The sequence below is a fragment of the Ailuropoda melanoleuca genome, chromosome 3, assembly GCF_002007445.2.
Source record: "Ailuropoda melanoleuca isolate Jingjing chromosome 3, ASM200744v2, whole genome shotgun sequence".
Lineage (NCBI taxonomy): Eukaryota > Metazoa > Chordata > Mammalia > Carnivora > Ursidae > Ailuropoda > Ailuropoda melanoleuca.
In genome coordinates this window covers 6300114-6314173 of record NC_048220.1, presented here as the reverse complement: position 1 = coordinate 6314173, position 14060 = coordinate 6300114, and positions in this window count along the sequence as shown.

Below are 14060 nucleotides of genomic sequence, written 5' to 3'. Positions count from 1 at the left end.
CACCTCTAGCTCGCCAAGCCCTGTCTCTTCCTTCATTTGCAAGTTTCTATAGAGCCCATTTCCTCCACAAAGTTTACTTTTTCTTTTCTCAGGCTTCTCTTCCCCTCTTTGCTCCTGAGCACGTATCTACCCACGACGTCAAATGAAAGCTCTGTTTAATTCTTTATCTCCATAGCTGATCGTCACTGTATTTTTATGTCTTTCCTGATGGGAAAATCAGAGGAATGTCTGTGTAATTAGGAAAGCTTACTTTCTGGTAATCATTTATGCATGCCTATTTAAATATGTAGTATACACTTCTTATACCCATGTTGTTTTTAAGAACCACGATGTACAAGTTCACTGGGAAGGGTGCAAAACTTTTAAACCAATGTAGGTTTGTACTCACGGAATTCACACCACAGTTTGGGAAGACAGCTAGATGAGTTCACTTAAAATGGATAGGGACAAGATTTACTCTTTTCAAAAGTTTCTTTCGGATGGCTAAGTGGAGGGGACAAACTCGTCAAGCAGTTGGCTTGGATCTCAGCAAACAGTTGTTAAGAATCGTGATACATAGGGGCGCCTGGGTGGCTCAGTCGTTAAGCGTCTGCCTTCGGCTCAGGGCGTGATCCCAGAGTCCTGGATCGAGCCCTGCATGGTGCTCCCTGCTGAGCGGGGAGTCTGCTTCTCACTCTCCCTCTGCCCTTGCTGGTGTTCCCTCTCTCACTGGCTGTCTCTCTCTCTCTCTCTCTTTCTGTGTCAAATAAATAAAATCTTAAAAAAAAAAAAAAGAATCATGATACATAGGAAGGACATCAGCCTTGGACAAAATACCTTAAGTAGTAAGGCCTGGGTCAGACCCCATTCTCCGATGGGTGCATGTGATTTTAAGGCCCAAACTCATTCTTATAATAATTAGTGGCCTTGTTTATAGTCCAACTCAGCCAAATAAGCCAAACGTAATCCCTGTCTTCTGGTTTATGACATTTTCTCACCATGGGATCAGTGCAGCAACACATACAGGGTGTTAACATTTTTTCCGGATTGTAACCAGTTTTAGCAATCTTGGGGTAGGCAAGCCTTTTTTTTTTTTTTTTTTCTAACAGGCAGAACCCATGATTTAAACACTGGTAAGTGTTAGTAACATCAAGTGTAACCTGACATGAATTTTCCCAGTGGGGTGTTGCACCGAGGTGGAATCTTGTTGGCATTAATAAAAATCAAAATTCTCAGGAGGCCATCGTCCATTTAAACTCAGGTTTATACGACCATTCTCAGAAGGGCTTAGAGTCCACATCATATACTCTGGTTCAAGAGAAGGTTTAACCCACATGGTTTTTCATGTTGTTGAGCCATGCTGAGCACCAGGAAGCACATCTGCTCATCACTGGAGGAGGGAAAGAGGCAGAGAGAAAAGGTAGCCTCCCTGTGCACCTGTACCTGGGTCCTATCTGTGCCTCTAGCTTTCCACATGTCCAGGAACCCCATCTCCCCAGAATCTTTCACCTCTGATTGGATTTTTTATAAGATTAATTCTCTTTCACCTCCCAATGCAGATTTGATTACCATCCTTGTTTTGTCACTTTTCTTCACTCTTCTCGATGTGTACCCTCTATTCGTATAAATTATTGCAAAACACATACTATTCTTTTGCATGCACGTGTGAGGCCTTACAGCCCTCAATCTGCTTTATTTTTTTCATGCAGTTTTGACTGCTTATAATCCATCCATTGTACTATATGTCCCTCTAGTTCATTGCTTCTTTTCACTGCGTAGGATTTCACAGAATGCCTCCATGGAGTCTCTCCATTCCCCTGTGACAAATACCTAAATTACCTTCCAAATCCCAAATGTCACAGATAATGCTACAGTAAACATCTTTATATAGTTGGACTGAATCCCAGCAAACGGTGACAAGGAATCACAATACACGTAGAAGGACCTCTGGCTTAATTCAAAATATTTTAACAGGACCTGGGTCAAATCGCATTCTGAGAAGAGAACAAGTGATTTCAAGGTCAGAATTCAGTCTATAGAAGCTTGATTCTGTACAGCGTGTGGCCACTGAAATCTGTACTCCATTAGGTTAGGAGTCAGTTAATGATTAAATAGTGATTTCTTAAATGCTCTGAACCAAGAAGTCTTTTAGTCTTGGTGGAAGAGGGGTGTGTGTGTGTGTGTGTGTGTGTGTGTGTGTGTGTGTGTGTGTGTCTGGGTCTGTGTGTTGGGGCATACATTCAATATTGAGGCAGCTTGCAAGTCTATCTTAGTGTTTACTTCCAGTTTCTGCAGGGATTTTAAGGTCAGCCAGGAGAGATTAAGGACCTCTCAGATCTTTCTGGGGCATATGCATAACCCTGAACATTAGGGTGATGTTTTAGAACTCCAGGAATAAGTCAGAGCCCTCAGAGCAGTCTAGATATCTCATTCTCCAGATCTTCCTTTAACATTTTTGGTTAGGCTCTTGTTTGCCCCAACTGATATCCCAGCCTTAAGCAACTGCATTATTTTTTTTTAAGATTTTATTTGAGACACACAGAGAGAGAGAGAGAGAGAGCATGCACGAGTAGGGAGAGGGGCAGAGAGAGAAGCAGACTCCCTGCTGACCGGGCAACCTGACACAGGGCTTGATCCCAGGACCCTGAGATCATGACCTGAGCCAAAATCAAGAGTCAGACAGTTAACCAACTGAACCACCCAGGCTTCCCAGCCTTATTTTTTTTAAGGTTTATTTATGTATTTGAGAAAGACAGAAAGAGCAGGGAGGAGGGGAAGAGGAAGAGTCTTTTTTAAAAATTTAATTTTATTTAAATTCAATTAATTAACATAGTGTATTATTAGTTTCAGAGGGAGAGTTCAATGATTCACCATTTGTATATAACACCCAGTGCTCATTACATCACGTGCCCTCCTTAATGCCCATCACCCAGCTACCCCATCCCCCCATCCCCCTCCCCTCCAGCAACCCTATGGTTTAGAGTCTCTTATAGTTTGTCTCCCTGGTTTTGTATTGCTTTATTTTTCCCTCCCTTCCTCTATGCTCCTCTGTTTTGTTTCTTAAATTCCACATATGAGTGAAATCATATAATTGTCTTTCTTTGGCATTTCACTTAGCATAATACCCTCTAGTTCCATCCACGTTGTTGGAAATGGCAAGATTTCATTCTTTTGATGGGTGAGTAGTATTCCATTGTATATATGAACCACATCTTCTTTATCCACTCATCTGTCGATGGACACCTGAGCTCTTTCCATAGTTTGGCTATTGTGGACATTGCTGCTATGAACATCGGGGTGCATGTGCCCGTTTGGATCACTACATTTGTATCTTTGGGGTAAATACCTAGTAGTGTGATTGCTGGATCATAGGGTAGCTCTATTTTTTAACTTTTTGAGGGACCTCCACACTGTTTTCCAAAGTGGCTCTACCAGCTTGCATAAGGGAGAGAGAGTCTTTTTTTTTTTTTTAAAGATGTTATTTATTTATTTGACAGAGATAGAGACAGCCAGCGAGAGAGGGAACACAAGCAGGGAGAGTGGGAGAGGAAGAAGCAGGCTCATAGCTGAGGAGCCTGATGTGGGGCTCGATCCCATAACGCCGATCACGCCCTGAGCCGAAGGCAGACGCTTAACCGCTGTGCCACCCAGGCGCCCCAGGGAGAGAGAGTCTTAAGCAGACTCCCTGCTGAGCCGGAGCCTGACCGGGGGTGGGGGGGCGCTTAATCTCAGGACTCTGAGATCACCACGTGAATGGAAACCAAGAGTCAGATGCTTAATCCACTGTGCCACCCAGGAGCCCCAGCAGCTGCATTATTAAACAATAACTGCTTTTATTTTTTAATTTTTTTCTGATTTTTATTTTGTTATATTAGTCACCATACAGTACATTCCCAGTTTTTGATACAATGTTCCATGATTCATTATTTGCATATAACACCCAGTGCTCCATGCAATACGTGCCCTCCCTAATACCCATCACCGGCCTATCCCAATACCCCACCCCCCTCCTCTCTGAAGCCCTCTGTTTGCCAGAGTCCACAGTCTCTCATGGTTCATAACTGCTTTTAAAAAACAAAAACAAAAATCCAGGGGATGGGGCTTTTCCCACAGAGTAAGCTTCAAGTCAGGTCAGAGAACGGCAATGTCATACAAAGGGTTTTCCAGGGACCCATGAGACAAATACTAACAATGCCCTGGCGATGGGGCTTGTGGAAGAACACAGCCCCCACATAACCCCCCTGTGTTGGCAGCCAGACTGCTGGTTTTCCCAGCTGCTGTGGTTGCGAGGCTGCTGGTTTTCAAGGTTACATGGAACCACAAAGAAAAGGATGGAAACAGGACCAGCTAAAATGCTATAGTCCCTATCATTCTTACTGAGGTCTTGTAGCTTTTCTTCAATACATTGCTCCTCAGACTGTTGGCAACCTTGTGTTAACTCCCAGAGTTCTAAAAACATTGATTTTGACAAATTTGCTTGTACTTTCATTGATTTTATGGAAGAGCAGATGTATGGAGGTCCTCGTTCTACCCTTCCATATGTCCAAACCTTGCATTTTTATCTTAACTGCAAATCACTCCCCGAGGCTCCTGTGGCTTCCTTGAGTCCATGTGTGGTATATATCACCAATGCGACTCCAAATTCCTCCAGGGATCAGGTGGGTGACATACAATGGGAGTCCAGTGTGTGACAAAGATCTGAAGAGTGGTGGGTGCACAAGCCCATCTCAGGGAGTGGCTGCTCCCCAGGTTCTTGGAGACAAGGACCAAATACGGCCAGATCTCTCCATTTAACAAAAGAAGCAAGAAATCCAGATTTTATTTTAAAATAAGGGAATGCCTATAATTTTTATATATAGTATTCATTGTTAGGTGAAGTCAGGTAGCACACTTCTGTGGACCAGAGCCTTCTGGGAAGTCCCTGGCTTGTGTCCCTTATTAAAGATTAGTGATGATATGAACTAGACATTGTCTTCATAGTTCTTTTTTTCTCACAGGAAATAATATGAAGCGGCATGCTTTTCTTCATGATAATTGTTCTCTTTTGTGATGTGGGGGAATTTTTTATAAGCCCTATGTTAGAGGTTCTGTTTACAACTCATTTTGGTAAGGAGAGGTCTTTCCTTCTGGAATTTTCTGATAGGACACAAGGTGACTTCTGGGTAACTGCCCCTACCTCCAGCCTCTCAGTATGGTCTGAAGGTGTAGACCTGGGTGAGACTCTGTGTTTTTATCAACAAAGTCATTAGTTTTATGATCGGAGTCTGGAAGAGGTCAGCACATTAAAGAAGATCGATTCTGATGGGATTTTAGTGTGACCTTTTGACATTTCTCTGCTGTTACCAGCTGAGCTCTAGCTCTTGAAATATTCAGGGCTCAACTGCAGCCAGAACCAAGGACCACACCTCTTGTAAAGAAAGGTGGAATTGGCATAGAGGATCAGCTGTCTGTCTTCATGCAGGACCTCGTTTAAACCATCTCATACCTGACAGATCTGTTTTCTGGGCTCCTCTCAGTCACTTGTTTTTTGTTAAACCTTCTCGAGTGCTCTAATGAGGCATAGTAAAATAGGAATTGCTCTCGGTTCTCTTCCCTATCGGAGATTCAGGCTTTTCTCTTTGGAGTGCATAGCATTAACGATTAAGTAATATTTCCTTGTGGCTGTCCCAGTAATAACCCAAAGAAAGTATCTCTGCATAGAGTCACATACAGCTGGGCATCTGGGAGGGATATGCCCCTTCCTTCCAAAGGAAGGGACAGAAATTCCCTTTCCAATTTATTTCTCCTCTCCTAGCCCTCCCTGGCAAAGATCAGTTTACGGCTGATTTCCAGCAAAGATCCGCTGTATGTTAAAACCTGTCAATTTTGAAATGGTAGGAAAAGAGTAATGAAGTCACTGAGAAATAAAAGAGAGTTTGAAGAGTGAAAGTCTAATCACATTAATTTGTGAACAGGATCATCATAGGTTGGATGAAACACCTGCTTTTCTGAACGTGGGAGGAGCCAGAAAATATTTCTTTCTAGAATTATAAATTGGATATCTGCAGCATAACTTGAGGAGACAGACTGTCAAAGCCATGTCCTATTTCCCCAAATAAGCGCCTTTTCTCTATGACAAATAAAACTCAGTGTGTCAAGAGAAAAGAAGACAGGCCACAGGCTGGGAGAAATTATTTGCTGGAGATATATCTATAAAGGACAGTTACCCAAAATATACAGAGAACTCTTAAAACTCAACAGGCAGAAAATGAACCCCATTTAAAAATGGGCAGGGGTGTCTGGTGGCTCAGTCATTAAGTGTGCCTTCGGCTCAGGGCGTGATCCCAGGGTCCTGAGATCAAGCCCCGCATCAGGCTCCCTGCTCAGCGGGAAGCCTGCTTCTCCCTCTCCCACTCCCCCTGCTTGTGTTCCCTTTCTCGCTGTGTCTCTCTCTGTTAAATAAATAAAATCTTTTAAATAGATAGATAAATGAATGAATGAATGAATGAATGAATGGCAAAAGTCTTGAACGGACGCCCCACCAAAGAAGATGCAAAGTTGATGAAAATTGTGAAAATATATTCAACAATCTATGGCATCAGGGGATTTCAAATCAAAACAATGAGATACCCCTAGATACTAATTTAGAATGGCCGCGATCCAGAACACTGACAGCGCCAAATGCTGGTGATGATGTGGAGCCACGGGAACTCTCGTTCACTGCTGGTGGGAATGCAAGATGGTACAGCTCCTTTGGAAGACCGTTTGGCTGTTTCTTAAAAAATTAAACATCCCCTTACCATATAATCTAGTAGTCACACTCTTTGATATTTACCCAGTGGACTTGAAAACTTATGTTCACACCAACCTGCACATGGATGTTTATAGCAGCTTGATTCGTAACTGCCAAAACTTGGAAGCAACCTAGATGTCCTTCAGTAGGTGAATAGATAAATAAACTGTGGTCCATCCAGACAATATTATTCAGTGCTAAAAAGAAATGAGCTGTCAAGCTATGAAAAGACACGGAGCAAACTTAAATGCATATCACTAAGTGAGAGAAGGCAGTCTGCAAAGGCTACATACTCTGTGATTCCAACTGTACGATGTTCTGGAAAAGCCAAAACTATGAAGATGGTAAAACGATCATTGGTTGTCAGGGAATTAGGGGAGGGGAGAGATGAATAGGCAGAGGATTTTTAGAGCCCTGAAAACTATTGTGTAGGATATCATTGTGGGTCCCTGTCAGTGCACATTGGTCTAAACCCACAGACTGTATGACACCAAGAATGAAACCTAACGTGAACCATAGTTCTGTGGGTGCTGGTGGCTTGTCGAGTAGGTTCAATCAATTATAACCAATGTACTGCTCTGGTAGGGATGTTCATAATGGGGGAGACTGTGCATACATGACGGCAGAGGCAAAAGGGAGCTCTCTGTACTTGCCACTCAATTTTGCTGTGAACCTAAAAAGTTAAGTCCCCTTATAAAACCAGTGTGTACCACAGGGGCATGGTGTTAGGTTCAAAAAATGAGAAAAGCAATTCTTAGCATTCCAATAATCATCCAAAAGCTTGTTTGTATCCTTATCCCAAGTAGGTTTAAGTCTCTGCAAAAACGAAAATAGTGAACATAGTTGAGCAAACGGGCAGGACGTATGATAAGTACCTTCCGAGTGGGAAATACTGAGTTCTCCCATGGGGTTTTTGACAACATTGCTCTTCTCTCCTTTCCATCTTGAAATGTGGGTACATTCATCATCCGTTTTATTTCTTCACATTTTGCGCCCATGTATTTTTTATAAAGGTAAATGCCAAGAACAAAAGCATTAATCTATTGGCTGCTGATGTGGGACAATTAATTAAAGCTTTTAAGTTAGGATCAATTTCTCCAAACCACACCCTCTGTGATGGGCACTTTATTTCACCAGTGTTTCCAAGGCTTGAATCTTCCCATTTAAGAAGAAGGAAAAAAAAAAAAGTCTAGCATCTGGTTATAATTTGGTACTATTACATGTGGAAATAAGAGTTTTGGATAAGGACACATGAACCCTCCTCTATGAATGCCTCCTTTCCCCCTTTAGTTGATCAGAAGGCTGCTAGTAAATCTTTTTTTCTTTATAACTCAGAGGAAGAAACATTGCATGGCATTCTTAAGCAACTCCCCCCCTGAACGGATTGTATCTGATATTAGATTTATCCCACTGGGGTCTTTTGTGACCCCAGGATGATTTCATTTGCTTTTCTTCTCAGACTTTCTCTACCTGCCACTCTACTTAAACTGGAGGCCTGAGATCTACAAGGTAGGTTTCCAGTACCCTGAGAGTTAGCCAGACTGTCACAAAAGACTGGATCCACTCTGGCATTGGGACACCCAGGAAAGAACTTAGATTCCTTGATGGATTTTATTCTCCAGCATGGAGGGGGTAAAACAGTCTGAGAGAAGGTCTAGCCACTGGGGCTTCACAGACTACAACCAGACTGGAAAGGGAACATCCTTTGCATGATGGCTCTGGACCAGATCACTCTTGGATGATTCAAATCAAAAAGACAAGAAATAACAAGTGTTGGCAAGAATGTGGAGAAACCATATGATAATTGTCTTTCTCTGCTTGACTCACTTCACTTAGCATAATCCCCTCCAGTTCCATCCATGTTGATGCAAATGGTGGGTATTCCTTCTTTCTGATGGCTCATATGTGGAACGTAAGGAATAGTGCAGAGGACCACAGGGGAAGGGAGGGAAAACTGAAGGGGGAGAAATCAGAGAGGAAGACAAACCATGAAAGACTCTGAACTCTGGGAACCAAACTGAGGGTTACAGAAGGGAGGGGGGACAGGAGGATGGGGTAACCAGGTGATGGGTATTAAGGAGGGCACATGATGTGATGAGCACTGGGTGTTATACGCAACTAATGAATCGTTGGACAGTATGTCAAAAACTAATGATGTACTGTACATTGGCTAATTGAACATAATAATTAAAAAAAGAATGTGGAGGGGCACCTGAGTGGCACAGCGGTTAAGTGTCTGCCTTCGGCTCAGGGCGTGATCCCAGCATTCTGGGATCAAGCCCCACATCAGGCTCCTCCGCTGTGAGCCCTGCTTCTTCCTCTCCCACTCCCCCTGCTGTGTTCCCTCTCTCGCTGGCTATCTCTATCTCTGTCAAATAAATAAATAAAATCTTTTTAAAAAAAAGAATGTGGAGAAAGAGGAACCCTTGTATATTGTTGTTAGGAATGTAAATTTGTGCGGCCACTGTAGAAAACAGTATGACGATTCCTGAAAAAACTTAAACTAGAAATGCCATATGATCCAAGAGTTCCACTATTGGGTATTTACTCAATGAGAACACTGATTTGGAAAGATATATGTACCCCTATGTTTATTGCAGCATTATTCACAGCAGCCAAGATATGGAAGCAACCTATGTGTCCATCAAGAGATGATTAGATAAGGAAAATGGGGATACACACACACACACACACACACACACACACACACAGAATGGAATATTATGCAGCCATAAAAAGGACGAGATCATGCCATTTAAGACAACGTGGATGGACCTAGAGAGTATTATGCTAAGTGGAAGAAGTCAGACTGAGAAAGACAAATACCATATGAGTCCACTCACGTGGAATCTAAAAAAACCCCAAATAAATAGAAAGTAGAGTCAGCTCTGTAAATACAGAGAACAAACTGACGGTTGCCAGAGAGGAAGGTGACGGGTGGTTGGGCCAAATATGTGAAGGGGAGTGGGAGACACAGGCCTCCAGTTGTGGAATGACTACGTCACAGAATACAAAGCACAACATAAGGAATGCAGTCATTGATACTGTAATAGGGACGTAACGGGACATATGGCGGCTACACTTACGGTGAACACAGAGTAATGTATAAACCATGAAATCACTAAGTTGTATACCTGAAACTAATGCAACATTGTGGGTCAACTGTACCCCAAAAGTGAGAGAGAGGGAGAGAGAGAGAGAGAGGGGAAGAGAGAAAAGAAAAAAGAAAAGAAAGAAAAGCCTATTGGCATCTAAAAACAACAGCAAACATACACTCAAAGACTTCTTTATAAAACTTAAACTCTGAATATGGGTTTGCTTTGTATTATGTAAGCCTTTTGGGTCAGTCATAATGGGGCATTTTGTCTTCCTCCCTGGGGAAGAGTGAAGAGCCCAAGTCTACAGTGGTCACTTTTTAGATATTCGCAAGAGTTGTGTATCCTAATTTCTGGAATACTGCTAGATTTTACAGTTTATAAAATTAGGACCAGAATCTGCTTATCACAGAACATCTGGGGGCTATGATTTTCTTCTTTTTTTTTTTTTTAAGATTTTTATTTATTTATTTGACAGAGATAGAGACAGCCAGCGAGAGAGGGAACACAAGCAGGGGGAGTGGGAGGAAGAAGCAGGCTCATAGCAGAGGAGCCCGATGTGGGGCTCGATCCCATAACGCCGGGATCACGCCCCGAGCCGAAGGCAGACGCTCAACCGCTATGCCACCCAGGCGCCCCGGCTATGATTTTCTTAATATGTCGAGTGTCTTTGTACATTTATAGACTTGATACGTATAATTGCTGACGGGCACTAATATAATGGGTAAGAGCTTAGTAAAATAGATAGGAATGTTTACCTAGCTCACAAAAGGAAATGTGGCTAAATATTTACTGGTTCTAAAGCACATTAGACCACACATTTTCCTGGTGACTCAGTCCTGCACTCTTTAAAATTTGTTAAAATAATAAAAATGAATGTTTTCATAAAATACTAAAAATGTTAAAATGGTATTGTCCAGTGGTCATACAGGGAGAGATGTGCTTTGAGGGATTTTATGGAGAGGAAGTCACATTCCTATTACCGCCTCACTTTGTGGATAAACTCTCTATTTTTTTGATATTTTATTTCCAGCACTTGAAAAACAGCTACAAATAATCCTATCTTTTACCTGCTTCACTAAATCATTAGTATTTTGAACCCCACACTTTGAGTACCCGGAAGAAAAGTGACGTAGAAACAGCCCTGTCTCCTTCCCCAGTCTCCATTACTTATTTTTTTCTTGTTTCCTGGTAAGATTCTTGCCTGGTAATTAAATGGAGACAAACACCTACACATGTTCGGCTCCAATGCATTTGCCATCGATCATTTTACGTATGGTCGAGGCCACCCAAGGCAATCACTCCCCTTTCTTCTTTTTCATGATATATGTGCTGTTGAATAAAAGAAATGAATGAATTATGTATTAGGATTGGAACCGTACTTTCTAAAATGTTCTTAAGCAGGAAAGCATAAGAAAAATGTGAAAAACTTTTTTTCCCCCTTTTTCCAGTTTCTAAGCTGTGGACGGAGGCCGGGTGCTCTAAAAATGTTCGATTTGGATAATGCTAGGGGAAAATTATATGGTATATTTCTTTCTAAGTAATACCTTTGTTCTCCCCCTTCTTGCTTTATCTCTATGCTGGATATCTCTATGGCGGATTTCCTCAGTCTCTACCAAATTTTAAGAGAAGAGGTCATTTGTATGACACTGAGGCGTGGTTGCAATTTCTTCTCTGGAGAGGCACCAAGAATGCCCATCTGTGAAGTTCTTCCTTCCCTTTCTTTCTTCCCAGCTGTCCAGTCCTTCCTAAAGAGAATGATCATACTACGGTAAATCCAGGGGATCTTCATGGGCTAGCTTCCAGAAAGAGAAGGGAGAGGAACAGAAGGTCTGGGGCTTTCTTCGTTCTGGAGAAAATCACTGCCTGGTGATGGGATGGTGTCTCCCTGGCAGAATTATCCCCCCCTTCTATCTCCAGGCCCTCTGCAAGGAGCCTTCCCTGCTCTGGCTTGGATCTGTGTGAGGATCACCTTTTCTTCATATTTAGATAGAAGCATATTAAAATTGGAAAAGTTGGCTCAAATACAGTTCATTTTCCATCTGGTCAAGAAAGCATTTCCTGAACTTTTAGACTGGGCCCTCTTCGCCCCTGTTACGTATCTCTCAGACACTCACCATCATACTGAAAGGGTCTGATAATACATCTGTTCTCTTATGTTATTAATTCCTAGGATGGCGCCATATAACTCCAGGGTAACCATTCCTACCATGGTCATCTTAGACTTGTGTTGTTCTCACACCACTTTTCAGGTGGTTGACAAAAAATTGTCTTGTGAAAGGTGTGGCACATGCTAGATCCTCGGATGGTGGCGTTTGAACTGGTGACAGGGCTGGTCTTTATCTTTGCTTTATCCTTGCAATAGTGAACTTGACAGCATAATGTGAAATTTACAGAAAAGATTCATAAGCTAATTAGAGGTGTCTGTTTTTTTGTTGCATCCCAAACCTATGTTCCCCTTCCAAATATTTCTCCAAGTGGCTATGTGAGTACACGTCCTTGCATCATTTCCTGTGGTTTGGGCGTGTCTAAATGGAGTCACGTGTTCTCAAACTTTGGCTCTTTTGACCCTATTCATTTACCCCACTCCCAGACCAGTCACCCATCCACAGCAGAAGGCCATACATTGAACTGGTTTCTGGCATTGTTAAAAATGGATCTAGCTTGGCCTTGAGTTTCCCTCTGAAAATGTTTGTTTGTTAGTACAACATCAATTAAGATCCCCTTAGACCCATTAAAGCTAGTGGTGTTTTAATTAGGTTCAGTCAACAGGATTGATTACAAGTCAACAAGAGCACTTTGGTGAGGTGAGCTCACTGTTAATCCATTTGGCTCGCTTTCCAAACGGCGTTGTGAATTTAATGAATGTAAGCCTCCATTTGCTCAAAAGTTTTGTCACCCTTCACTGTCAATCTGCAAATTGTGGCATTTAATAAAAACAACATGTGGATAAAACGTACATACCAAATACTGAATAGGCATGCCTATATGGTTACCAGAAAATAAACTTTCCTAATGACATCAAAATTATTTCTTAGTAACAAGTGAAGAAGGTAAAATGGCTGCCCCTTAAGACGACTGTGCCATTTCTTGCTACTGGAAAGAAAATGATTTTTAATGTCCTATTTTTTTAATTAAAGAAGAAATACATGGTTAATATAAGTAAAATCATGTAAAAATGTGTCAAGAATTAAATAGTCTTCTCCCCTTTGACGTCCCTGAAATAACCCAATGTGTACCTTTGGCATTATTCTTTCTCATTCAAATGTAAATCTGGATATAGGGTTGTTGATAAAAATGAGATCTTACTGTACATGGTTTTCTCCTGCTTGCATTTTTTTATGTAAGCATGTATAATAGCCATCAGGAGAGTGGGTAGAGATTTAAGTTGTTTTTTTCTCTGCCTACATTCTATAGAATGGGCATATCATAGTTTATGGAACCATTTTCTTAATATTGGGTATGAAGATTATTTGCCACTATAAATGGTGATTCAGTAAATATCCTTTGTCTTTATGTATTGTCACTTTTTTTTCCCCCTAAGAAGCTCTAAAATGGAATGTCTGGGTCAAAAAGATATATATTTAAGAATTTTTTAAGTACTCTGCTGAAGTAATTTTTGCCAAAGTTCTAATAGCAGGCAGTTTTCAGAGTAATTCTTAAATTTCCCAGATAAGTCTAGATCACTTGAAGAAATTGCCGTCTAAAAAGTTGTTTTTCAAAACAACTCAAAATAGAAAACCAATCTCCATGTTTTTCTCTATGAATCTATACTTACCGTTGTTTTTCCGAAGAGACTGAGTTATCTAGAAATGTAGAAATACATTTAAGTTCCATAATTATGATTTGAGATGTGTAATTTTACCTCAGAACATTAAAAATAAAGGTTCAAGTTTCATGAAATCAAGCCAACTAAATATGAAATACTAAATACCTTCTTCCAAACATTATTAGGTATCGCTTCCATATTCATTATTAGCAAATAATGGTATCATGCTAAGGAACTCACTGGGACTCACTCTGCTGGCTAAATTCTCTCTGGAAGTGAACGCTGTTACCTCACTGCGGTGGGTCTATTCCATGACCTCAAGAGAGAATGCACTGGTGGGTTGCATAATAAGTAAGCTAATTTACATTAAATTGGTGTTTCTGAATGTGCACTATATTTACCTCTGGTAGTATGCAAAATTCAGTTGTAAGAATATATTCTTAAT